This window comes from Typopeltis vanoorti, chromosome 4 (assembly GCF_054136105.1).
Source record: "Typopeltis vanoorti isolate ZY-2024b chromosome 4, IOZ_Tvanoo_1.0, whole genome shotgun sequence".
Classification (NCBI taxonomy): domain Eukaryota; kingdom Metazoa; phylum Arthropoda; class Arachnida; order Uropygi; family Thelyphonidae; genus Typopeltis; species Typopeltis vanoorti.
In genome coordinates this window covers 110,581,324-110,608,208 of record NC_143552.1, presented here as the reverse complement: position 1 = coordinate 110,608,208, position 26,885 = coordinate 110,581,324, and the positions used below count along the sequence as shown (strand labels likewise).

Sequence of the window (26,885 nt, the reverse complement as noted above, 5' to 3'; positions counted from 1 at the left end):
GATATTTAAAATTTTTTGTTTTTATTTTGTTCTCTGTAACTACTACTCTGCAACTTTGTTAACTATGACGTATATTCTTTTTATCCTTTACTGTAATATTTTGTTAATAAACATACAAAACCTTATGTTTAAAATTTTTCATTGCCTATTTCCATCAAGCTAGAATCAATTACCATATTTTACCTATAATTATAAGTTTGAATAGTGCAAATTCCAATCGTAGTACCACTGCATGGGGTTCATTATCCGCACTAATCGAGACCAACCTGTACATGGATATGCTAATTAAGAAAGGTTACATGCTGAACTACAAAGCTGGAAATTATGACAGACTCAGATGAATACTATGTTCAATCTCATGGTATCAGTTACTGAATAGAAAAGATATCAGCAGAACATGGGAAACTTTCAAAAGATGCTTAAATGATGTAGAACATAAATGTGTCCTTAGAATTTGACAAAAAAATAGGGATGGAATGAAATGGATGTGTAATCTTATTAAGCAAGATACCCATAAGATTACAAGATACCCATAAGTGAGGAGTTATGAAATATATAGTGCAGGCTAGAAAAATTAAGAATATTATTATCCTAAGATCCCACAGAATCAAAGACTCATCTAGGAGGTCCTTTGTCATACATACATACAGCTCATCATACATTAAACACATTCAAATTCTCTGCAGACACCATGCTCTCAAGTAATGCATTCCAATCATTTACAACTCTTCACACAAAACACCTGCTTCTCACTCCCTTGCTCATACCCTCCTTATACAGCTTCCAGGGATGACCTCTTGTTCTTCCCCTACCTCCCACCATTTTATGAAAAAAACTCTTCAACATTAATCCTATATCAACTCCTTACCAACTCGCATGTTTATCATATCACCCATTCTTCCTCCTATCCACTAGACTGTAAATTGTATGTTCTCAATTTCTTTATATTCAACATTCCAGAGATCAGAAACTACCTTAGTCAATTGCCTCTGGACCCTTTCCAACATTTCTTCTTCCTTTTGAAAACCAGGTTACCAAATCTGTGTACAGTAGTAATATCTAGCCTAATCAAGGCATTATACAATAGAACCAGAATCTCCTTACTTCTATAAGTCAGTGTCTTCCACATCATTACCAGGTGTTGTCCTCCCAATTTTGGCAATGTGTCCTCTAAATTTTAGATCCATATCCACTATCATCCCAAGATCTATTTCCTCCACCTCTAATAATATATCCCCACTAGGAGTAAATTCTACATCTCATCTTTGTTTTCCAAATTTTAAAACCATACATTCGTAACAGTGAACAGGCATCCACACTCCAGTGCCCATTCACCCAGCTTATTCAAGAATAAGCTGGGTGACTTCTGGGTGACCACAACATCTGCTCCACTCCTCATACTTTGTCCCAACTTTGCACCATCTGCAGACAACTGAATGTCTCCATTCAAGTCTACTCTAATATCACTAAGATACAGGTTAAACAGCAATAGCCCTAAAACAGATCCCTAAGGCACACCACTAGTGACTTTCCTCTTCCAGGAAATTGCTCCCCCAAATACAACTTCCTGACATCTATCAGATAGCCAATCTCCAATCCAATGCACTAGTCTAATATCCAACCCCATTCACTCTCGTTTGATTATCAACTATCATGTGGTAATCTATCAAAAGCCTTTGCAAAATCTAAGTACTGTTACGCTACTGCATATTTATCTCCCTTGTCTAATGCAGCTGTTGCCTTATTGTAATAAAAGTAATTATTAAAACATGACTTCCCTTTAGCAAATCTGTGCTGTCCATCAAAGATAATACCACTGTTGTCAACACAATTGTACAGAAACCAAGTCGGAATATGAAAAAAAATTGGCTGTTCAGGCTACAGGCAACTCAAAAGATTTTCATCATTATGCACAATTGAAAAAAGAATGTGGAAGAATAACTTTAATGAATGTATAGGGCACCATTGTGTCAGAAGCAATCGTTCAAATAATGAGTGCTGACTTTGCTAAGAGATATAAACCTGGTGTATATACTATGGTACACAGTGTTATCAGTACATTGGATGAAGACAGAGATACATGAGGAAGTAATAGCTGCAAAACATGAGGTACAATCCCTTCCAAGTAGCACAATGCCATTTCTGTAAAAACATTCATCAAAGATGCACTCCAGATCCACTGGTAGTCCAAATCACAAAAATAACACAACCTTTACATGCTTCCTAACCACGATCCCTTACTTAGTTCATCAAGTTCTCCCCCCACACACACCAACCAAAATCAGTAAAATTTCATTTGTGTCTATACCATAATATCACCTTACATGCATCTCTGAAGAATGCATTCCCTTAGTCTATCTTATGTGTATAATTCCTTGTCAATAGAATCTTGGTTGCCTTCCTCAGGATATTTTCTGGAAATTAAAAGACCACCTCATTTCCCTCAGAATCCAGGTGACCACATCTGAGCAGAGTAGCCAATATGTGTACAGCAGAAGAATAACTGCTTTATTCCTACAAGTTACGGTTTTCATGAATATTGCAGTAATCTGATGTGATACCTCTGCCACCTTAGTAATGTCGTCCTTAAATTGTAACTCTGTCTACCATAAAATCCACAGCTTCTAGCTTCAACTAGCCACTTGTAACAAATTACATAATATTGTGCCTGCAATGCTTTCAGTCAGAATGCAGAATTGTGCACCTTGCAACACCAAACTGACATTTACTGTCATTTGTGGAGAGAATTTGTTCAGAAGAGCCTGCGAAGATTCTGTATATTGGAAATCCTCATTATCAGCGCACTTGACTTTATAACACATAAAATCTACACATAACTGAACTCAGGTATCTCTAAAAGATACCTCAGTCATGTGCATGGAACAGATACTGCTTGTTTCATATTCCTTACTGCTGATCGCATTATTACATAATGCAAAAATTTTATTTAGGTTGGAAAATAAATCAAATTAAACATCTGGAGTATTATTAAATATCAGGATCAAAAATAAAAAGTGGGACTTATTTATTTTATTTTATTTTTATTTTTTTGAAATAGTATTACATCTCCCTTCAAAGTTCCAATATTATTATTTTCTCATAACCTTAAAACTTCAAGAAAGATGTACAATATTTAAGATATCACAATAAACAAAGTTCTATGACAAGTATCACTCTGGTTATATTTCACTATTTAGAATGACACTAAGGTAGAGGATCAAATTAGCAGCATAAAGATAGCATTTATACCATATTTAACCTGATTAAACTGGTATGCTAATTTATTAGCAAGCTTAGATCTAATCTACTAAGTTAATTGATGTTAACTTAGTATTAGCTGCTATTGTTTGATTAGAAGCAATAGCAGCTAATCAAATTAAATAATTCTAGTTAGCATTAAAATAACGTTCAGACAATACATGAAAACCTCAATAACCCAATTAATAACAGAAATAGTAATAATACGTTTATGTGTAATCAAAATAATTTTTCGTTGGAAATTTATGCATAAGACAACTGCAAGTTTGTATATCTGTATGTGTTTTCCTAAAAAGAAATTATTTTAAAAGGCTCCATAAATTCGCTGATACATTTGTTTCTTTTGCACAGTTCTCTCTTACTCATACATGCATATATACAGATCAGTTGCACCATTTTTAAAATGATTATTGGTCAAAGAAGCGATATCATGCATAAAATGCATATTATACATACTGTGTGTGTATACATACACACATGTGGGCAGTTATGAACAAGATTACAAAATGGGTTCTCACCTAATGGTAACTAACACTGCCATTCCAACTTCACTAGAGTTCTACAATTATATCTATGTAAGTTCGTTGCTGAACATATCGGATAATTTCAATTTTACAAGTTGACAGGTTTTCACATGTTCACATTCTTATACAACACTTTTTTTTCAATAATAGACCTCGTATGACTAAGCCTAACAATAACTTCAATGTTCTTTTATATTTGTTCCTTAGACAGCATTCGGGTCTACAGCTGTATTCTTAAATTGACAATTAAATAAATCACTCCCCCTATTATGAAGAGCCTGAAGATCATATGTCATATAAAACTGTTATTATTGCAAATAAATCACCAATGATTAGAAGACGTCTTGCGACACATCAGTTCAGAGCCACCAAATATTTGTGAATAAATATCAAGCAAATCGTGTTGTCTTATTGTTCACCTCCGATGTATGCAGTTTCGATTTTTACTCCTCTGTTCTTCATTTGATGCAAATTTTTTATATCATATGAACAATTATGCTCTAATATAAAAATAAGACACGGAATAAACATTAAGTTCTGAGTGAATGCGCACTATCATACTAACTTAAAGATTTTTCGGGATGAGAGAAAAAAAATCTATCATTTTATTTTTGCTCAGTTGTTAAGATTTTATGATACTTTCAATTTTTTTTTCAATTCTAAACAATGCTTATGACCTCTTAACAAAACGGATTAAAAACTGAGTAAGAAATGATTTACACAGATTCTTAATACTGATTAAAACAAATAAATAAATAAAATTAAAATTGCAAATACCGCCAAACAACAACAACAACAACAACAATAATAATAATAATAATAACATGATAGGTAGTTACTGAAAAAAAAACTTAAAAATATCTTGTGTTTCAAATTAAGAAAAAAATAACCAAACAAGTCTTTAAGTGCCTTTTTTTTTTAAAGCTAGAATGCAAAAAGACGCTTGTTGCTCTATATTTTGTCAGCTGAGATGACATTCACCAAGGACTGCACAAATGTTTAGATCCAGCGCACAATTAATAATAGATTAATTGTGCGCTGGAATATGTTGTTCGAGCATATCTAAGGAATCAAAAGACTAACTGAAAGACGCACTCTCCATAATCGTTGGACGTTTGCTGAACACTCTAACTCTCCTTGAATTTTGAAGTTATGCATCCAAGGAGCACTAAAAAATTTCTACTGACAACTTACTCCACTTTCCCACCAAATGTTATGAGAAAAATCTTAATCTCATATCTTTGCTCCTTACAGGCCTTTACTCAGATTCTAGAGATCTTCTGCTGATCTCTCTCTTTGTGTTGGCCATGTATCTAAAACTCACTACTGTATATAACACTCAAATTCTTTTATTAACTTGCATATATCTGAAACTCCATTACCTCAATCTGCACTTATATATCATATTTTGCAGTTTGCATAATATCTTAGGTACCCTGCCGATTTAAGCCTTCTCCACTGTCTCGTCATTGTCCATCACATTTAGGCAATTTAATAGACATTTACAAAAAAAAAAAAAAAAAAAAGTAGACAGTAACTCGATCAAAACAATAGCTTGAATCAGGACAACGAAAACCGTGGTCTGAACATGGTGACAAGACAGTCATTTTTCTCCCTGAAGAATCCAAATCTTAAATGAGAGAGAAATTGGTCTGGGTTTGTGTGTGTGTGGGGGGGGGGTGTATGGATTGGCATCTAAGATACTAGTTGTTGAAGATCGTAAATGTGTGATGTTTGATTATTACAAGGTTTATGGAATGAGTAGGAGGATATGGAATGTAGTACGCCCACCATTTGTAGATCTCTGCTTAACGTTTTGCCAAGAATAGTCGATTCATGCTGAAGGAGAGAAAGAAATGAAATGTAAGAATTGGTCGACAACATGCGAAATCACGTGCTTTCTTTTCTGTCGCTGTACTAGTAGTAGCTTGATTTTTGTTGTCGCTTTTTTGCATTATTTTTTTATTATTAATTTGTATGATGGATCCAATACAGTCAACAAGTTTTGTTGTTAAACTTTCAGTAGCTCTTGCAAAAGAATATTGAATAATGTGCTGACATTCTGCGAAAAAGAATCGTTAAAAGGCAGTCTCCTTGTTCCCCTTTCTCAAGTCATAAAATGTGCAAGTGTAATTGCGGGCGTATTGGGGTCGACTGTTAAAAGAATTCGTAGGGAATCAAAAGGTGAAGGTAAGCCAAAATTTAAATCTCCTAAAAAAGAGTGCCAGAGAAAGAAACCATCGAAACCGTAGCTTTGAATGATTTTGATGTAGACGTTATAAGAAGAACTATTCACGAATTTTGCGTGGTCGAGAAAAAAGTGCCAACTGTTCCGAAATTGATTCCTGTGCTTAAAGAAAAAAATAATTTTCCTTGGAAAAGAGAAACTTTAAGGAAAATACTTCGTGAAATCGGATTTTGTTTTAAAAAATCCCAGAATAAAAGAAAACTTATCATGGAGCGAAGTGACATTGTTTTATCTAGAACGCAGGATTTGAGAGCAATACGACGTTTCAGGGAGGAGAAAAGACTGTGCATCTAGATGAAACTTGGATTGATAGTAATTTAACTTATGGAAAATGTTGGCAGTCTAAAGAAGAATGTGGAGTGCTACAAACCGCAAATGCCTCGCGGCGCATAATAATTTTGTGTGCAGGTGGAGAAATGGGTTTTTTACCGAATTCAAACTTACTATACAAAGCCAATTCAACTACTGGAGATTACCATGGGCAAATGAATTCTACGATCTTCGAAAAGTGGGCAGAAGAAAAACTGATTCCAAACCTTCCTAAAAATGCTGTTGTTATAATTCATAATGCTTCATATCACTCTATTCGATTAAACAACGTTCCAAATTGGTCTAATAAGAAGTAAGTTCTTATGGATTGGCTCTCTGCAAATAACATTTCTCATTCCCCAGATATGCGAAAAATTTAATTGCTTAGTTTGGTTAAAAGAAACTCGCCTACAACTAAACTATTTAAATTCGACACGATGCTCAAAGAGCATGGATTTCTAGCTTTGAGGCTACCACCATATCATTGTGATATTAATGCTATTGAGTATGTTTGGGAAGAAGTGAAAAATTTCATTCGCCATCGCAACGTAACTGGGGATATTCACATGTCGAAGCTTTTTAAGCTTTCAGAACAGGCGATTGAAAGTATTACAGTTCAAAACTGGGGAATTCTGTATGATTCCATCTGACAGAATTGTGGCAGAAAGAATCATACAAAGTTTGGCTTGAACATTTAAGAAATGCAGTTGTTCTTGTAGTTACAATTGGAAATGCAGTCAAAATTAAAATATTAGTCCAGATACCAGTGAGTAGTAAGGTAGCCATTTATATACGAGTTATTCGGGGACTATGGAAATTATTTTTGGTGGGATTGTTCAGTGGGTGGATTTTTCAGATATATATTTGATGGGTTTTTAAGATATATATTTTTTCATTTCTCAGGGTTTCTTTAAACTTCTGTAACACTATAATTGCTTGTGTTTCGTTTCGTTGTTTGATGAAGATCTAACTGCATTTAGGTTTAGGCGAAATTACAGTTCAAGCGATTAAGTCTATGTGGACAATATATTTTGAATGTTAATTACTGCCTGCATGCAGACATTGATCAGTTAGTGTGCCTCTTTAGCAGAATGAAAAAATGGAATTTCCAGGAGAAAAAATCCCAGAAATTTGAATTTCGCTTCAAGTCCCTGGTGACAGGTGACTTATAGTTAAACTTGTGGACAAGCCACTAGCCCTGATTTCTTCTAAAAATGCGTCCTAAACAGTTCCTCCTGCATTTCACTCAGGCTCTTTCTCCTTTCAGAAACGATATGTTCAAAGTAAATGGTAGCAAGATTGATTGAGTAGTCCTTAATGTGTCGCCATCATATTTTATCCCATTGTTTAGAGGAGTTTTCGATATCTGCCGCCTATTTATATCCTGTTGAAGGGTACTATAATATAACAGTTTTATAGTAAATTAACTACAAGCTAATTTATTATAAAATATTCTTCTTTTACTTCTGTGTGTTAAAAGTCAGGAAGAGTGAAGGCGGTATGAATGGCAATTTCTTGCATTTTAGCATGTAGGTGCTCGTCAAAATAATGGTCAAAAAGCTGCAGAGGAAATTCATCCTCTATCCAGATCATTACACAAATTCTGGGAAAGAAGTCAATACACAACATAGTGTGTGAGGAAAAACAACTATGGTGGCCAATGCAGCAATTCTTCGGGACATACTTTCCATAAGTATACGATAGCTCGGTGGGAATTTTGGACCATTCATCCTATAGTCATGTAATGAGATTCTAGACCGCTGTGAGGCAAACATCTCTGGACCTCACCCGGCGCTCCAGTTCATCCCACAGATGTTCAATAGAGTTGAGATTTGGACTGTGTGAAGGTCAGTCAAGTGTGGTGATGTTCATGTCTACAAAGCACACAGTTACGGCAGCCTTATGACAATGCACTGTCTACTTTATCGCCACAAAGTGGGAAGCACTGCAACGTTCAAAATGTTCAGATACCTTTCGGGGTTCAATGTTCGTGGCACCCCAAACGGAGGTCCTAGCCCAAACCAGGAAAAACAGGAATACCATCACACCACCACTTCCGAATTTCATAGTTGGGATTATGCACTCTGGTAAGGGACGTTTAGGGGGGCATCCGCCACACCCACACTTGTCAGTCTGCTGGGTAGAGGATGTAGCGTGTAGCCATAACACAGCTTTCCAAGCTTCCACGTCCTACTGTACACGCTCTTTGCACCACTGAAGACAACGTTGCATGTTAGTTAGGGTAATGTGGAGTTTGCATGGAAACTCATGTTGTTAACATCTGTTCTGAATGTTTTTGTGCAGTTGCTTGTTTCAGTCGATGCCCGGAACTCCGCATTCAATGTGTTGACTGAAGAATAGCGGTTTTTACATATTATCGTTCGTAGCACCCTGCGGTCACGTTCGGTGAGTGTGGTGGATCGTCCACTACGGGTAGCACTTGCAGTTGACTCCCTGCTTAAATCTCAGTATGGTATCACTGATTGCTGACTAAGTATGGCCCAATTTGTCAACAATTTGCCGAACAGATAGGCCTGCAACATGGTGTTCTATCACAACGCCTCTTTCAGACTCCATCAGTTCTCTTTTCGCAGCCATTGCACCTGGACACAGTTGTCCTGACATGGGTGCTTCGTATTCCTCCAATCTATACCGCTACAAACACGTGAATCGTTACATTGAACGGTGCACTTTTCCCATGCTGGTCTTCGTTGATTCCTTCCGAGTAGTATGTGTATAACATGCGTATAGCACGTTAGTCGATGATGGATAATTAATGGCAACTTCTACTTTGTCATCTAAGAGCTTTAGCAGATTTAGGATCTACCTTATACACTCAAATAATAAAAGAATTTCATTGCAAGTAGTGAAGCTGACATCCAAATTATTGGTGACTAATGTAGCTTGAAAAATAAAACATTTCATACTTGGTCTCTAGAGCAGCATTCCCATATCATTTAACCCATAGCTCAAGATCCAAGGCAGTAATTTTCAACCTTTTAAGGCTGGGATTGACATGAAAATGTTTGGATGACAATTTATAAAGTCATCTAGTGCGCAAAAGAAGTCTACTTTTTCTGAGTTCAAAGGCTAGTTTCGTATTACATATTTATGAAAAGAAACACAGTGGGGTTATTTTTGTTTGAAGATTTTCATTAACAATAATCGGAGAATAAAGCTTCTTTCTTAAAAGAATAAAGACTGTGTGTGTGTGTGTGTGTGTGTGTGTGTGTGTGTGTGTGTGTGTGTGTGTGTGTGTGTGTGTGTGTGTGTGTGTGTGTGTGTGTGTGTGTGTGTGTGTGTGTGTGTGTGTGTGTGTGTGTGTGTGTGTGTGTGTGTGTGTGTGTGTGGACTCAAGAACCAAATAAAATTAGTTTTGAAGGCGTCGGTGAAATTGAGTGATGCATAACACTTCAAGAATGCCTGCATTGCAATGTTTGTGAATTAAGAAATAAAGACGGACACAGTGTAATATGACAACAACATTATGGATGAGATTTGCTTTAGATAAAAACAGACAATTACTGACCAGCATCAATCTTAAACAGTTGCATGGAACACGTAGTGACATGCTTGACCAAGTATTTTGTATACGCAGAATATTCTGCAGAATAATTTGCCTTTTTTGTGGGATTAAACATTAATCCAAATTTTCAGGCTGAAGAAACGTAGCCATCATCTAATCCTAATCTTCTTTCACTCAATGGTTACTATTTTTCTGTCGTACATGAATTGTATTCGAAATGGCACAAACAATATTGAATAGCAACATTCTCATAGGCCAGATCAAAATCAATAGGAAGCTAAACTACATTCCCTGAATTTTTTCTTCAGTTTCCAATGACGCATGTAGAAAGGGTGAAAAGTCTTTTAAATTAGCTAACTAACAGATCAAGTGTAGTAGTTTATAATAATAATAAACCAGAGTTTTCGGGAAAGGGGGGTTCTCTTGAAAACTCTGGATTTTCGTTCCATAAACTCATAAAAATCCCATCCATAGAACCTCACTATTTCAAACAATCAAATATTGTATTAAGTTTAAGTAGCACAAAATAGCGGCACTTGTTAGCCGTCTCTTCACTGGATGTCGATTAAAGTTAGTGATAGTCTTGGCCAAACAATCTCTGATTGGCTACTGGTAGAGACTGAACTTCCCACTCGGGCTCCAAAGGTAAGATAAGGCTAACGGCCTTCCACACTCCCTATAAGAGAATAAAAGGTTTAGCTGATTATTTTTTTTCCACGACCGATTCCCGAGTTAGGGGATCTCTGGAATGGGTAAGCGGGATTTTTCTTCTGGGAAGAGGCGTTAACCGATCTTATTATTATTATTATTATTATATCAGTGACATCCCGAGATTCAAGAACTCATCGACGAAGGTCACATTAATAACACTAATTATCCTAAACTCATTCGCATTAGATGCACTCACCACTTTAATAGGCACACTGTTTCTCTCATTCACTAGCTCCTCTGTGAGAGAAAAAATCTAGCTCTTGTCCTATTGTAATCACACACAACCTTGACTTTCACATATTTGTGACTTCTCCCCACCATCCATATAACAAAAATTTTCATCAACTGATAACCTACACATACCTGACAATGAATTAGAAACGTTTAATTAATGCATTGGTTTTCGTATAGGAATGCGACTGCAATACCGATCCTATTCAGTTCCCTTAGACAAGGCCAGGAACGAAATCGCCGTCGTCTGAGAAGGCTTGTACAGACAAACAGAACTTCTTGTGTGCAGCAATTGACCAAAGCATTTAATAAAAGCTATTTCCGAATTCTCAGTCAGTATATACCGAAGCCCTTTGGTCGGAAAGACCTGGGTTTGATTCCCGTAAGTGACATGAGAAACCTTTATCTGGTCTCTTTCGACGAAAGGTGAGTTAGCCGGTCTCATACAGGGTAGGGGGTTTTTTCACCTAAGATATCTCACCTTTTGAGAAATCACTCAGCTTTGCTCTTTTCAAAAATCATGTCTCCAGCAAGGCGGGAACTCACAATGAGCTCTTTATCGAACTCCGAAAGATCCTTTTTTTCCCATTATGATCGATCCTCACTGTTGATGATGACTGACCAGCAGCATTCTTAAATAGTTGCCTAGAACATGGTGATGCACTTAACCAAGTATTTTGCACATATGCTGAGTAAGTGATGTTTACTTACATCTGCATAAAGATTTCAAATTCAGTGGCTGGTATGAGAATTACATTGTCATCAGCTTAAAGACCTCATTTCACTTCCTTTTTCTTGGTTGCCAGTGTTTGGAGTTCACATACTCTCAATCTGTCATCATAATCTACATTCTATAATCAGGATATCATTTTTGCGACTCTTCTTTATACCCTGTGCTCAGCATCTTCATCACCTTGTAACCCAGAACTAAATCTACACGCATTAGTCCAGGGGCAGTCATATCAGACTTGTAAAGAGTCAAAATGATTTCTTGATCCTTCCATGGCAATGCTTGCTTCAGCATAGCAATTGTCTTCTGAGTTGTATTATTAGTTTTTACTGTGTCATCTTTCAACTTCAACTTCCTATCCACCATAACTCGAAGATCGTTAGCGTCGTTAGTTTCTCTGAGCAAATTATCAGTATGTAAGTATAATCCTACAAATATTTGCTATTGGAAATATCATCAAGGAAAAGTGCATAACTTTGCATAATAACAATAAAATGATAGACATTATCATTTGCCCACTGTTCCAGCCTATTCAAGTCATTCTATGAGTACTTCATTATCCGTAGCATCCCCGATTTCCATGCTAATCTTTGCATCATTAGTAAATAATTGAACATTTCATATCAGGTTCTTGCCGATATCATTAATATATGAATAGAACAACAATGGTACGAGGCTAATCCGTGGTCCACATGACTTCTCACCTCAAATCTGGCGATTCACAATCTCTCATAAACCACTTTCTGATACTTGTCCATCAGGAACCTGCTTTCCTAAGTCAACAGTCTATATTCAAATTCTGTATTTTCTAATTTAAGCAACGGCCTTTCATGTGATATTCTCTCAAATGCCTTAGCAAAGTACAACAGTGTCAGTATGTATTTATTCCTTTTATCTAACTCATCCATAACATTATTATGAAATATGTGAGCAATTTGATAGTAAACCCATACTGTTCCTTGAAGGGTATAGCTTGTCTGTCAGTTAATTCCTGTATACGAATTCTTACCAACTTTTCGAAAATCTTCACCACTACTCTATAATTACTGATGGGTTGGCAGTTTGACATGCCACGTTTTACACCACTATAGTTCAAGACTATTATATTCTTGTCATATGCTCTGGATAATTCCTGAGGTGAGACTCAATTATACAACCAGGTCAAGAGTCTAACCAGACGTGTTAACATTCCATTAATATCCCATGTGTTGTCACAGCCGAATTATTTTCTAGGTATGCAACAGCTCCAGAACTACCTTCTTCATCCAATGTAGTACCACTGCACCATGATACATTTACGAGGTTGATAGACCTCAGCGAAATAGGCGATCATTATTTGAACAATTGCATTCTGACATAAGTATGCCGTCTACATTCAGGAAAGTTATTCTTCCATATTTATTCTTTCTTATATTTGCAGCATAGATAAGACTCCTTTTGTCCTCCATCCCATAGCTAATTCCTTTTCATATACACCTCCGATTAAGCTTTCCATGCAATAGTTGTAACATTTCTAGCCAGCTCTTTATATATTTCGTGCTTGCTCTCATCTTTATTCTCATGATATTCCTTCCTCTTCTTCTTTTTACTGATCTCTAGCTCTATAAAATTACACATCCATTTTACTCCTGCACTATTTGTTACTTGATATCAAGAAAAATGTATGTACTGCATAATTTAAGCACTTCAAAGTCCCTTGCACTGCTAATATTCTTCCTATTCAGTAATTTATACTATATAATTTATATTGAGTTTCTCATAATTTTCATCTGTATATTCAGCATGTATGTAACATTTCCTAAATGACACATCCATATATTTAGTAACGTCCCACATCAGTACTGCATGGTCACTGTCAATAACCACTGGTAAAAGCTTCAACTACTTAACTCGTCGTCGTCTGTCCTGTAATGAAATCTAACATTCTTTGATCTCAGGTTCCTACTTTCACATACTGCTTGAGAAAATATTCGCAACTAAATTCTTCTTGATTCGTAGCATGAGTTTTTCTCCTACCCAATTAATCTTTCTATAATTTAATTTCCTTATAATTATTACTTATTTAGTATTCATTAGGGTAATTTTGTGATACATTTCATGTCTGCAACCAAAGAACAGCCAGGTCAGTAGCTACCCCACCATATATTAATTTTTTTAAATAAAATCGGCAGACAATAGTGGCATTCAGAGAATGGGTGCGACTAAAACAGTACATCTTTCGTCGTAGTTAAATGAGATCCACGGTTTGCTTGGTAGTTATTTCAATCCTACGTCCCGAATGATGCATACGAGTACACATACATACTACAAGAGTTAATATCTTTTCAGAGGGAAGTAATGGTTGGATTTCATTTGGAAAGCATGCTAGTAAGTGATATTGAGTAACAATTAGGCATTTATAAATTCCCCAAGAAGAAACGGAGCCCATGCAATCACCACACAGGCCTGAAATATTAATTGATATGAGCCTATGTTGAGAAAGCTCGTTACCTAATTTCGCCTTCCCGAAATTAGATAATGAGAATATCTCTGAAAATACTAGCAGCCAATTAAAAGTCACCCCAAAAGTATTGTCATGACGATGTATGCTATAAATTTTGTCAGAATGCAGCCCGCAAACCGTTCAACAACCGTGAATACACATTGTTGGTTGGTACAGATTAAGCCACCTGGACTTATTGAGTAATGGAAATCGGTACTGTATATCAACGAGTCACTACACGTTATACAAATCTCATGGGAAAAGCATTTTTTTATCAGTTCTTGACAAGAGGTTGTATCAACCAACAATATGTATTCGTTGTTGTTACAGGGTTGGGGACTGCAGCTCTGAAAAAATTGATCAAAAATGCTTTTACATAAGGGTGTTCCAACGATGAAATGTGGGGTGGCTAACAAATGTAATGAGGTTATCCCTCGTGGTATGAATTACATCGACTGGCCATAGAGTATGCCATCATACACTATGGCCAGTCGATGATGGCATTGGGTCATGATGGCATGCACTATGCCATCATGACTGTTAGTTACTTTGATGCTCATGATGTGATTGATACTGTATTCGAGATTGCGGCAGTTTTATAGAACAGATAGTTACATCTTCAAACACAACAACCGCTTACATTTGGTTTATGGATCCTAACATCGAAATACTGTAGTGGATAGTACAGAACTCTGTCTTGAACCAAATAGAACATCTAGGGAGTAAAATAGCACTTCAAATTAGAACATTTCCAAGACAACCATCTTCATGCTTCAAACAAGGAACAGAACAAAATGTCACTTTCTTCCAGACAATAAAAATAAGTTTTTCCACGATGTATTGCAGTAATTATTAAGGCAAAAGGACGAGTTCTTGGTTTCTCTCAATAAAAGTTTTGTTTGCACGTATCCTATGAATTTTGGTAAAAAGAAAACAGACTATATGTACTGTGTGTGTGTGTGTGTGTGTGTGTGTGTGTGTGTGTGTGTGTGTGTGTGTGTGTGTGTGTGTGTGTGTGTGTGTGTGTGTGTGTGTGTGTGTGTGTGTGTGTGTGTGTGTGTGTGTGTGTGTGTGTGTGTGTGTGTGTGTGTGTGTGTGTGTGTGTGTGTGTGTGTGTGTGTGCGTGCGTGCGTGCGTGCGCGCGCACACAATCGCAGAACTATCACTAAGTTTAAGTGGCATATGGCAAAGAAAAGCAGAAAAGAGCAGCCATCTCGTCACCCAAAACCCTAACTCAGTATATTATTGTATGAAAAATTTCATACAATAAAAAGTATATTTATCGTATGAAAAACCCGACTTTCCGAGAGAAAAAAAAACAATATATATCATTAGAGGACATAAAATCAAAACGATATGCACTTCCTTTATCAGAATGCGGTTACTACTCTGATCTGTAAAACCCTCGACATGGTCCCTTAAAATATCCAGTGTTTTACCAAGATGGTGCGAGTGCAGGACATCAAACTATGTAGAAGCAGACAGAAAAATCTATCGAGTAACTCCCTCAAGAACACATCGAAGATATTGAATATCAAAGAAGTGAGGCCTCAGCTTTGTCATTACATGTATTCTCTTCAGATAGTCCACAAGACTCTTCGGCAATGAAACAGCAAGGATTCTGGGATATGTCTGAACTATTACACGAGGTTATGTTGTTGTCTTTAAAAACAAAAATGTCCTGTTCTTTGAAGTATTGAGAGGGCCAAATTTATAGCAGGAATCAATAAAAAGATTAAGTATGGAGATAGCAGTTAGCATGAGCAGACTTAAATTTAATAAGCTTCTAGAGGTATGCCACTTTCTACTTTTACGTAGTTAGAGTATATAGCGCTCCTAGACAAGGGCTATTTGCCCTCCCTCCCCCTGCTGAATTCAATAAATATAAAAGCGGTGCTTTTATGATTGAGATGCAATTTTGCTGGTTTTTCCCCACTCCAAAAATGTCACTCCTAGGCATTGCCTTCGTTGCTTAGTGGATTACGACGGTCCTGGCGAGTGTCGAAGATCCTTATCTTCGACACTGGTAAATTACAACACTACAACACTATTTCTGCACCACAAAATTAATCAATTTCTGTTAACTATTGTTCCTAACGATGAATAGATCATCACCGTATCTCCATCAAACTGAAGATTTAAAACTGACTCGATACAGCGATGCCTTTTCAAAATATCATCATAAACATATTTGCAATAGAGACAGTAAATAACCCACAAACAGTATTGTTGATTATATATTCGTTCTTTCCATTTGAAGAAAGGTGAATAAAGACAACTGCTATGAAGATGAAAATTATGTTTCTCCTCTTAATGAACGAGAAGAGGAAAAATAAGAGAAAATTATAAGGAGAAAGCTCTGAACCAGATGTGAGGTGTTTTTATATAGGAATTGATGTGTCCCATATTAATTTTTAACTGATCGTAATATGCATGAGGTTCAACGATGAAGTTATTTGAGGTTTATATATATTCTGACCAGCTAGGCATATTTTTTTATGGCATCCTTAATTTCATTTCTTTTAATTGTGATTTTCATCTTAATTTCCTTTCTATACTGAATAAACGGACGTGTCACATACGAGGCGATTTTTTTTTCCACATTCACCAGAGTTCGCATATAATGCGAGGTTTTTTTTTTTTTTTTTTGGTCCAAACTTGATAGCTTTCCATTTCTGTTGGTTCGCTTTTTAGAGTGGCAGCATGTAGATGTGATGAAACGGTTTTTTACCTGATATCACAGACGTTTTTTGATAAGAGTATATCTGTCAGCAAAAAGCTACTGTTTGGCTGCATTACCTCAAAACGTACCAAAAAAAGAAATATAATTAATGGCTATACAGGAAGTAACTGAACAAAGTAGCTAAAGCATAAGAGGATAAAGGATTGTATTATCAAATAATAATATTAATAAAGTATGGAGTAATTACTTTGAAAAACTGCTAAATGAAACAAGCAGTGGTGACAGCACAGTGATAAAAAACACTGACCAGGCATGCAGTCAGGAATACATATCCATACTTGAAGTAGAAAAAGCCATCAAAGGCTTGAAATGTGGAAAGGCAGCAGGAGTAGATGATATTCCACCAGAAATGCTGAAGTATGGTGGTATAAGAGTCTTACAGTGGCTGCACTGCATAGTTCAGAAAGCCTGGACAGAGGGACGAATTCCCGATGATTGGAGTAGAGCTCTCATAGTACCCATATATAAAAAGGGAAATAAAACTGAATGTGAGAATTACAGAGGTATTTCCCTACTGAGTGTTCCTGGCAAGATCTATGCAAGTATACTTGAGAAACGGTTGAGAAGAATTGTGGAAGAAAAGCTTGGTGAAGAACAAGCTGGATTCAGGCCAAATAGAGGCTGTCAGGATCAGATCTTCACTTTACGACAAATAGTCGAGAAAGCATGGGAATATAACAAAGATCTGTATTTAAGTTTTGTCGATTTGGAAAAGGCATATGACAAGGTGCCAAGAGAGAAGCTATTCAATACGCTGCAGTTATATGGTGTCAATGGGGAATTATATCAAGCAGTACTTAGTCTTTATTTGAGTTGTGAGTCAGCAGTTAGAATTGAAGGAAGTACAGGAAGATGGTTTAATGTTAAATCTGGTGTGAGACAAGGATGTACATTATCCCCTCTGTTATTCATTATCTATATGGATCACATTATGAAGGAATGTGGTATTAAACCTGATATCAAAATTGGAGATGTTAATGTCAGCTCTTTGCTTTATGCGGATGATGTTATACTTCTAAATAAATCCGCTACAAGTCTGCAAGATTCTCTGACTAAATTGAATAGCTGTTGTAATAGATATGGTATGAAGGTCAGCAATAAAAAGACAAAGACAATGAAAATAGGCAGAATCATTGAAAATGTCAACTGTGTTGTGAATGGAGAACCTGTGGAACAAGTAAAACATTTCAGCTACTTAGGCACAATTTTTACTGAAGATGGTAAACTAAATATAGAAATAGACAACAGAATCAGCAAAGCTGGTATCGTGGGAAGTCAATTGAATAAATTCATATGGAATAAGAAAGAAATTAGTCGGAACACTAAATTAGCTGTATACAAGACTGTGTTCAAACCAATTTTAACTTATGGATCTGAGAGCTGGGTCAGAAGTAAAACACTTGACCAAAGACTAGAGACCGCAGATATGAGAGTCCTGAGACAGATTAGAGGCGTGAACAGATGGCATCAATGGCAATGTCATATTAAAAATGAGGATATTAGGAAAGAACTTGACATTGTCAGCATCCAGGAATGTGTTAGCAGAGCTAATCTCAGATGGTATGGTCACTTAAATAGAATGGGAGAGGAAAGATTAGCAAAACAAGTGTTCTCTGCCAGGTTGGCAGGAAAACGACCCAGAGGAAGACCAAGATATAGGTGGATTGATACGGTACAAAGTGCCTTAGACGATAGAAATATAAGATCTGATAATATTGGAGTCTTGACAAGTAACAGACTGATTTGGAGGAAAATTGTAGATAGGAAGTTAGTAAGGATGTAATTTTTTCATGTAGCACTGTCATATCCTGTACACCCCTTGAGGGTACATGGCAGGAATTTGATGATGATGATGATGATGATGATAATATTAATAAAATTATCATTTGCCGGCCTGGTTGAATGAGTAGTAAGTGTATTCTAGCTCTACAGCCAACAGGCAGCTAGTTCGAATCCCGCCTAGGGCATTAACGTTTGTGAATATCTTTAGGTGGTAGATGATTTTCATCCTTCGGTGTGAGATTGTATTATCAAATATCAAAACAAATACAAATAAAATATCAAATACCCCCTTATTAGAGACGTGAAAAGTTCCATGTTTAGTCTCTAGAACAGGTTTCCAGATTATGTAAAAAGTAAACAAAAATAAAAATCACTAAAAATAGACGAAAAAAAATCGTACGTAGTTTTACAATAAATAAATTAAATAAATAATAAAAAAAATAAATTTCCTGGCAGGGAGACACCAAAAATTCTTAGAACGATTTTTAAGTGCCTTTGTTCCGCGGAAGTTTTTTAAAAATATACCAAGGAATTTTTTTCTTTTCTTTTTTCTCCCCTAAAAGAATGAATAAGGAAATATACTGTATGACTTCGTCTCAACCGTTAAATTCAACTCTATATTCCACAAATTCCTCTCTTCAAATAATGTAATCATTATCCATCTTATACTCTACGTCGGTGTTAGATTACAACAGCCATAAAACTCTAATAACCGTATTTGCAACATGTAAAAATAACACACTGCCACAGATTTCACCTATCGCACTGAGCAAACACTTCCAGGTATTGTTCTATTCAGTCACTGCGAATGATCAAATGTGAGTGCCCCTAGGGAAAACTCAGCAAAACGGATATTTGTTCGGCATTACCTAGTTGACTTTATAACACTGAGAAATGATGTAGAATTTCTTTCCGGTAAAGAGAAGAGAGGTTCATGACAAGGAAAGAAAAAAGCTCTTTTTTTTTTTTTTTTTTTTTTTCCCTGTTCTGTGAGTGCGTCAAGTTCCAAAGTGAAGAAACTGCTGTATGTAAATATAGGTTATGTACTGCAGATTTTTTTTTCTTTCGTCTATATTATATCATTTGTAATTTTTCTGTCTAAACTTTACATTAAAAATTATAGATTCGAACAAAAATTGAGATGACTTCACAAATCCTGGCAGATTGTAAGGGCCAAATTTCATTAAAATCTATTTAGTCAATGCTTAGGATCTTCTCGTCTCTCTCTTATACCACTCAAATACACTAAACGTTTCATGGCATCATCACCGTTACAAACTCTTACTATGTCTAGAGTTTTACCTGACAAACTGGATGTTATGTATTGTCTAAATTCCGTCCACTTATTTTTCAGTCCAAAACAACAAACGCGCGTGAAAACTCTCCGGCTGCTTGCCAACTACGGGGCGGCTGATGGTTTTGATACAAAAGGCAAGAGCACAGACAGATCCTAACATTAATAGTCACATGGTTTTACCTGACATCTCTCCATACGCGCGATGGTACAAGTAGAGGCGTATGTAGGGGGGGGGGGGAGGTCCGCCCCGGGCGGCACTTTGAACCTTTTTGAACTTTTGTTGTTAATTCTAAAATACAGTCTCGAGAACTCAGTTCCAAATATGTAATACTACTGCGAATTTTCCTCACAATTGCTGTAAGTGTTGCTAGTTGTGAGAGGAGTTTTTCTAAATTAAAATTGATTAAGAATTACCTACATTACTATGAAATAGACTTCGCCAATGTCATCGACGATTTTGCTAACACAAAAGCAAGAAAAATAACATTTTAGAATGTTGGAATTAAAGTTTTACTTCAAAAATAAACATAGTGTTTTAATTTATTTCCCTATACGTCGTTTTGACTTTTTTGTAATATTTTTGATGTGTATTGAGAGGGCGGCAAACTCAGGGACAAAAGCTCTAGCTACACCACTGGGTACAAGGCCATTCCGGGAATTTACTTGTCATACTTTGTAACAAAACGAATCTGCTAGTTGAATATGCTTTCGCCAAAATGTACCTATAGAGGTATTTGGCAAAATGCACATGCGCATTATAGCAAAACGGAAATTTCCAAAATACTCTTGTAAACTATTTCAAAAATTTGCAAAACATACATAAGTACAATGCACCCTAATTAGTTGTATAGTATTTATGGAAAGAAGGCAGTCAGTTTACTACTGGAAGTATACGAGAGGTGGGAAAGAAACCAAATACCTCAGAACTTTTACTACTGTAGAATAGAAATCTACGTGGCTCAGATGGTGTCGACGAAGCTCTTCTTTTGAAAAGATCTGGGTTCAGATGCTATTTAGAATATGAGGATTTTTTAACTTTTAAAAAAGGTGAGTTAACTTGGCTCATGTGGTATGGTACGGTTTTTCCTCTCGAAAACTCAGGTTTCTCAAAAGGTTAAACCATTGGAAGAATAGAATACAAGCAATTAACGTACACCATACATTGGCCTCATTGCGGTAGTTGCTTCGGTGATGCACCTATTAAAACTAAAAACAGAACAAAAGATCGCATAATATCATGGTGTTATATTTGACATCACAGCAGGATGCAATCAGTAGGAAGTATAAAAATACTTGCATTCTAATAATGAAATTTACTACTACGAAATCAATTATGAAAGGAATTAGAATTTTATTGGCGTTAACAAATAAAAACATACAAAGAAACACTTTAATCAGTTTAAAAAACTACAAGATTGGCAATATTTTCCACGGTCAAATCTTGATATTCGTTAATAGAGACTGTACTTTAATCCCTTATACCTGTAATCTCTCCATTCAAATCTCCAATCTTCTTAAAATTCATAACATCAGAGTAATCTATATGCACTCTTCTTCGATCTCCAAAAACAGCAATCTTTTCTACAAACATCCGGGATCTGCAGAATTTCTTGCTCTTATAGTCTTCCCAGGTCAGATTGGCAGCTTTGAAATAAGAAAGAAGGTACATCCTTCTTTCTCATTTTGAGAAAAAAAGGAAGAGTGATGTGGCTGTTCCTCCAACGAACATCATGTTATCGATCGAAACAAAACCACCACATATGTTGAAGAAAATTTCCTTTCTTGACGGATCAATGAGCACACCATCGTCAATTCATTCACATGGTTCTTTCAATCAACAAAACTAAGGATTTATCCTAAATAATGTCTGAAAATCATTAATTAGATTGCTTAACTTATCTAACTTGCAACATTTCAGCCAGCTACCTAATAATAATAATAATAATAATAATAACAAACAGATGATGCGTCCATATTTCACAGGCTGCTGGTGCTTTGATTTTTAATACCATAACAGTTTTGCCCTTTTTATTGTAATGACAACTTATATATGTCATGTGAAGAAGCGCTCATTATTGTGAAACTAGCTGGCGTTTCTTTATGTTTTGATTTGTTAACGATGAATAATAATAAAAAAAAACAAACTCAGTTCCTCCCGTAATTGCATTTTTTTAAGAATATATAAACATTTCACATAGTTTCCACAATTACCTGTGACCTGTGACCACGTATGTGGCATTGCGATATTTTGGTGAATAGCATTTCAGTAATAATTATTTCCACTTCTACAGAGTCCAAAGTTATATTTATTTAAATCACTCAATTCGCTACTAAACTGTAATAAAACTCCTCTTTGAAAATGTCTCCATCGGCCAGTCTAATATACTTTAGTTCTCATATTACGTAGAAAATGGGCCATAATGTCCCAAATTATTATAAAGCGAACATAGAATACTTCAGTGAAACGGACTGCATGCGAAAGAAAAATTAATGAAATTAGAAACATGAATTTACTAACCTCTCAGCATTTACACGTGCAAACCACTTGATAGCATTATCTTGAAGAATTTTTGCTTCGAAACCGCCCATAATTTTTACTTATCTACTGTAGATATTAACTTAGTGAAGATACACGTTGATGATGCTACAATAGTCTGCTGTGTTCTAAACGCAGTTTACTTTCCGGCTGATGTTTGATGAGAGCTATCAATTTATAAACATGGCAACAATAAGCGGTAGGCCTGCCAACCAGTACAGTTTTTACCGATGTGCTTGTTTGGAGATAATTATGCTCAGGCATACAACAGTGTGCACGCTACTATTATGTAGCATTATTTACGACCATATATAACTACATATATCAAGCAGGGTAGAATACTACATAGAGTTTGACTAAAAATTGAATAGAGCAGAAATAGAAACAAAATTATTTATTCATTTTTAAGGAAATTGTTAGCGAAAAGTCACATGTACACCTTAGTCGTTCTTTACAATACTAGTGGTCAATACGGCTTTTCTGGGATGGAAGGAAGCGCTAATCGATGAGATATGGACATTCGAAGTCTAAGAATATGGGATTATGTATCATAGAAATTTATAAACTATGGAAGTCAACGATTTTTATATGACTACGATAATTATTACTATACCATACAATTTTTCAAGCATTTCAATCTTGCAATTCCTTATGAGCCTTTCTAAAATTAGAAGAGAAACCTGTAGAAGAAACTTGTTAAGAGCTTTGAAATGCTATTTACAAATTTATAGAGCTTATTATTAATTTTCAAGTAAGCTTCAAACTATTTTCGGTTGACTATGAGCCGAAACATGCTGTCTTTATAGCTTTGCACAGCAATATTTATTTACTGGAAAAAGAATTTTACTTTTAGCAAAGAGGGCGTAGGGGACTCATTTGTTTAAAAGAATAGAGTTAAGCTTATAGCAGACGATAATGGAAAACATATCCGAGTTTCTATTTCAAGCGAGAAACACTGAAAGATACAACAGCTAGAATAAATATGAAGGATAACACTTACAGGACAAGATAAAAATATTATCTTTACCGTGTATGATTTTGGTGTCTGTCGCCAAGGTTACTGAGATAATGATGTAAAATGCTTTCATAATAGATACAGTACTACGAAACCAGAAAAATATCGGAGAATGTTTAACTGAATGACAATGAAAATTCATTAAAATTATGGACTTCGAATAAAGTTTGACACTTTCCATGACACTATTAAACCTTGATGGAAAACTGAGAAATTTCGATGGCAAGATAACACTTCATCCATCTTTATCCTATGTGCCTTTTATTCCCCAAAGGGAGTAGGCGGAATTCCTTTAGTCGTAAATGTTTTTCTGAAGACAAGTGGCGACAGCCTACGTCATTCGGTCTTCACTAATAGCGATTTCAAGCTATCAATAAATAAATCAGGTATTTCCGGGAGAGTGAGAATGTACGGCAGACAACTACTGTCATCTGGTGACCCTACATCTTAACATTTGTATTATTGCCTGTAACAGCCTAAGTTCTACGGTAGACTTTTCAAGCCTTGAGATTTTAGGAGGAAAAAACCCTACTTCTCGTGCCAAAGATAGGCTAACTGAGGAACTGAAAAAAAGGATTAACACTTTCGAAACTAACAGTAGTTACCTAAAAGGATGCGCTCTTCTTCTTACATTCGAACTCGAAACTGCCACTTTGCACGTTTATTGTAATCAACTCAACAGATAGCGGAATTATTATTATTATTATTTGACACCTCCAGGGAGTCCAAGACTCATCGAGGGAGGGCACCTACTCTACAACTCTCCGTCTCCACCACTCAACCTCATCCACCAATCATCATCTACACCAATGTCATCTATTATCCACTACCACCACCACCACTAGTATTTTCACAGACTATCACAAACATCCATGCCCACAGCGGGATTCGAACCCGCAGCCTTTTGGCTGGAGAGCAGATACACTAACCACTCGGCCAACCAGGCCGGCAAAGAGAAAACATTCCCCAGGTGAGGTTTATGAGAATTATTTCGGTTTAAGCTAGAAAAAATCGTAACCCTTGATGTGTGCCTGAAGTTGTGTAGAATCTACTATCTCCTAATCATTCTTGGCTATTTGTTATTCTTTCTATTTAAGATGATGTCAAGGCATATAAGGCTACGAGACAAGCAACGTATATTTCGGTAAATGTATCTACAGTTCTGTCTATTTTGTCGAAAGGATAAGCGAGAGTTTCCTAACGATAAAATCATGACACTCAGAAGAATTTTTTTTAAAAGTGAAACTGTGTTAAATCGTATTAAATGTTTAACGTGTCTAACAATTTAATGTACCGTATTCATATAGTATAAAATGACATTTGGATTTGAGGTTTTTGTATTTAAAAAGTAGTTCAGGGCTGCAGTCCCAAGAGAAATTAAAGATAAATTATTTATATAAACCATTTCTTCCTTTCGTTTTATCGTTTTCTACCATTTGAATCATTTTGTGAGGTGTCGTTAAATTGTCTTATTTATCAGCTCAAATACCCTTAATCTGATATATGGACGGATGCAAGTTTTTTAAGCAAAAGGCTAGTTTTTTAAACAAAAAAAAATTAGTAACTTAGCTGCAATATGCACTGAAACGTATTTATTGATTTACTATATGGTGAAATTGTTAGAAATCTTAGGCTGCTAATTAAGATGTACGATGGCAACCTGCTCCATTAGGCTTGTGACAGGGATGCCTGCCAGCATTTCTGATTGTTGATTGGAAATTTGGTCTTTTGAGTTCCCTATTTCGAGAAACGAATATCAATGTCGCATATGGAAAGAAGTTCAAACTGTGCGGACGATCTTCTCCCATCCTATCTGATGAATCATTTCCTGAATGAATCATTTGCAATATGAGCTTGTTCGTTGACGTGGAAAAGTTTCCGTGGAAAACTATTTACATTTGACGTAATTTTCTGAAACTGGTAATGATTTTGAACTAAACAGCGATGGGCGACAAAATTGTCGCCATTATAAAAATAACTGAAAATGGAGACTTCAGTAGGAACGTCCGAATTACCAGAGACACATTCAAGATCCTAACATCTATTAACAAGGTCTTGCTTATTATTATTATTATTATTCATTAGAATGTTCCTGGATTTTCACGAACCCGTTTTTCATTCATGAAATAATGCACTGCTTTATATGACATAGATTATAATGGAAATATTCATTAGATTGTATTGGATGCACCAGCAATTTCCAGTGGACAGCGGTCAAAGTCTTGGCTGTTTTTCAGGAGCCTATCTTTCCGTCTTCTGCCGAAAACCAGGATCGAAAGATTGCGTGCCTACTCAAGCTGTCAATCGAAGGCGGTACACTATTTGGTTAACTAGCAATCAAAGCGATATTTATTTGTTTATATATATTGATGACAATCTCTTCTATGAAAATCTGTAAACCAGCTTTTCATGGATCACATATTCCAATTCATCCGGGACTGTTGATAGCATGTCGCTGGTGAATTAAGACACTACTTCATTAATTTGCTAATTCTTGACACGTTCTGCTGAAGGAAGTCAAGTGATTGTTACATGCAGTGATGTGGCGAAGAGGCAGAATGCGTTTATGAAAAATATGGAGAGAGATTCAGCTATAAGAAAAAAATCATGATTTCTCATTAAATCGCCAGTTGACTAACAAGTTCAAGAAAATGTTTCCTATGATTGTAGGTTATTCAAATAAAAATCAATCGCAAATCAAATTTTTCTTGTAAAACAGACAAAAAAACATTTGGTGGTAGAGAGAGGAGAAAGAAGAGTCATTCGTTTTCTGTAAACCTATCAAGGGTTCACTTTGTTTTACGTGTATATGCGAAAGTGACTTCGCCATTAAACAAGCCTTCACCCAGTCTTTCATAACGAGGAATCTCTTCTTGAAACTTGCATGATGTTTGATTGGGTCTGATTTAAAGCGTGTTAACTGCACTAAGTGACACATTCGAACTGCGAATACAAGCAACACTGCACTAACCATGGTCATGTTGAAATTCCATCCCTACAAGTTGCACGAGTCTCCGTAGCTTAGCTCGCTTAGACGAGTCCTTTGGTTGAAAATACCATGATTCGAATCCCGTCTATGACTTGAGGAACATTTATTAGGTGTTTTCAATCAAATAGTGAGTTAGCCGATTTCATATGGAGGTGGCAGATTTTTCTACTGGAAACTGCGGTTTTTTCGTCCCTCAAAACAGGAAAACTGTTCAGAAGAACACACGTAATATACAGGCAAAGGACACTACGAGAATAAAGATTAACCACCCTATTCCGTCGAATTTGGTTCCGAATGCCTGCACGGTAAAAGTGCGCGTAATCTTCCTGATCTACCCGTAGACCAGGAAGGAAGGAAGGACAAGCTGAACTGTATCTTCATTGATTGTTGGCCTCCATGACTTTTATCTACATATCTAGTATTTGTCTTAGAACTGTTTACGTCATAAATATATCTCATTAATGTCTGTGTTCGTATTTCCTTGTGCAACTTATGCTGGACTCT

The 26,885-nt window shown here is 36.0% G+C and overlaps 1 protein-coding gene across 3 annotated transcripts in view; it reads right to left on the bottom strand.

Moving 5' to 3' along the window:
• The window catches only part of RapGAP1 (Rap GTPase activating protein 1), a 457,436-nt gene that overhangs the window by 301,959 nt on the left and 128,592 nt on the right, over nt 1–26,885 (bottom strand). Inside the window, exon 1 of one of the 3 annotated variants that reach the window (XM_090391965.1) lies at nt 22,360–22,427. The exons of the other annotated variants lie outside the window; for them this stretch is intronic. The gene's annotated coding sequence lies outside the window, so the exon portion shown is untranslated. Of the gene's footprint in view, nt 1–22,359; nt 22,428–26,885 lie in introns of those variants that run through there. 3 annotated transcript variants of the gene reach the window in all.